Below are 2,147 nucleotides of genomic sequence, written 5' to 3'. Positions count from 1 at the left end.
TCTTATACAGTTGTTTCCTGTGGTACTTTTGAAGCATCCGTGGAATAAATAGTGAAATCCTTACTTTGGCTATTCTTTTTAGTGTTTTCCATTGTTCTAGATAATTGTGCGGGAGTATTTGTTAAGCTTAGGTATTCTGGGATCTTTTGAACCCAAAAGAAGTAAAAGTCTGAGGCAAAACCAAGGAAGAACAATGAATATGTTAATCAGTTACATTGTTAAGACTGACGATTAAGCTAATGAGATGGAGTGAATGAATTCATTTATATGCTTTATGAAATTTCTTGTCTACTAGCATTTTAATATTTTCTATTAATATTACCAAGCTGGAGGGAGGGTGGTGTGTCATTCTGTTTATTCTAAAAGACAGCGGGTACAGAAAGCGACCATAGCGGTCAGTCCTTAAGATTCTGGAATAGGGTACGCTGATAGAATTCAGAAACATTTATGGTGCAGGCTGAAAGAGGCCTGAGAAAGAGGTTGTTCCCTATTGGAAATTTGAGTCTTCTCATTCAATCATTTCTTTCCCAACAGAGTTGAATATCAGTTCATCATATTTCTTCACAGATCCATCCTGAGGATTTTGGTTCCAATAACAAACCAGCTAAGAGAGGGTTAAGGAAAGAGACATTCAAAGAGAACTGGAGAAGTCCACCCTCTTGGAAAAGGGAGAATTCTTAACTTGATCCTAAAATGCAAACTAAAATACATTCTGAACATTCCAACTAGTGTCACTTGTGATGGGTTTTCTAAAATCGATTACTAGTGTTAATCCACATACCAAATGATGTGCACAATGAGATGCAAAACCACAAAAAACAGTGTCTGTCTATGCCTTGTTCTATGCTAACTGCATCAGTACTTAACACAGATACCTTGTGGTATGTGTTTCTATCAACTACCAAAAGTATAAATTAGTGTCAGTCCAGTTTTAACTGGACAAACTGCATCAGAAAACCAGCACCTTCAGCCTCTCTACTGAGACTCGGCATTGAATGAGTGTGGAGAATAAGCTATCCTCTCGCCCAGAGAAGTGTTCTCTCCTTGCATTATTTCTGCCTAAGATGGACCTGCTTTTCCGAAGACTTCCTCTTATAAATACATAATGTGAAATCCCAGTCAATGGGAATTTTGCCTCTACAATGAGGCCAGGATTTCACCCACAGTGTTCAGTTAACATCAGTACTCCCAAAACACACCAGTGCTGAGGAAATAGAAAATTTTAAAATTCACATTGTACACTGATTGTCTAGAAGTCCATCAAAAAATCATAGATTCTAAGGCCAAAAGGGACCACTGTGATCATCTAGTCTGACTCCCTGTATAACGCAGGCCATAGGATTGAAACCCCCTAATAAATCTTAAAATAACCCTCCAGGGCATATGGCAAACAATTCAAACATTAACATGGAATAATTTATCCTAAACCACAGTGATATTTACATATGTCTTTATGTACATTTTTACAAGTGATATTTCAAATTCAAGCACACAGGGTATAGCAGGAGTATAGTAATTTTCACATTAGAAGATGTCTGAGTTGCAAAGCTTCATATGCTCAAAAGAGCTGTTCAAAGTGAAGGAAAAACATAGAAAGGGTTTAGCTACTTTGCTCCAAGGTTCAATCCTTTTAAAAGACTCTCTTAAAGTCTGTTTAGTTTGTCAACAGTGTCCGGAATGCATTTATATTAATCCTTTAACAGCAATATTGTAACATTCTCTTTTTAATTGTTTGCTAGAGACAACAACAGTGTAGTTGGCCGTCGGGGGATCCCATGTTTTGCTGCGGTGGTGTTTTCTAGATCTAACTTTAATAGCTACTTCAGCTGCCACTCTGGGAGAGTCAGCAGTTCAAGCATAGCAGGGGCCGGCTTTTAGACTAAATGCTGTGGACAAGGTATTTTGTCCCCTTAGTGGGTAGACACACTTACTCTGTTGTCTTATCCACCACCTGGGAGGGGTGGGGGGGGAAGGGGCTTCCTGGATCCTCCTCCCCTGCCCCGGTCCCGTTGTCCATTGTTTACCCTCTGCCCCCTCCCTCAGTTGGCAGCACTTGGGGAACTCTTAGGCAAACGTACAGCAAAGGATTGGCTTCTCCTCCCTGGCAAGAGAGGAGAATCTCAAGCAGTTCCTGGGGATTTAGCCCT

The sequence above is a fragment of the Mauremys mutica genome, chromosome 3 (genome assembly GCF_020497125.1).
Source record: "Mauremys mutica isolate MM-2020 ecotype Southern chromosome 3, ASM2049712v1, whole genome shotgun sequence".
In the NCBI taxonomy this organism is placed as follows: domain Eukaryota; kingdom Metazoa; phylum Chordata; order Testudines; family Geoemydidae; genus Mauremys; species Mauremys mutica.
This window is presented reverse-complemented; position numbering follows the sequence as displayed.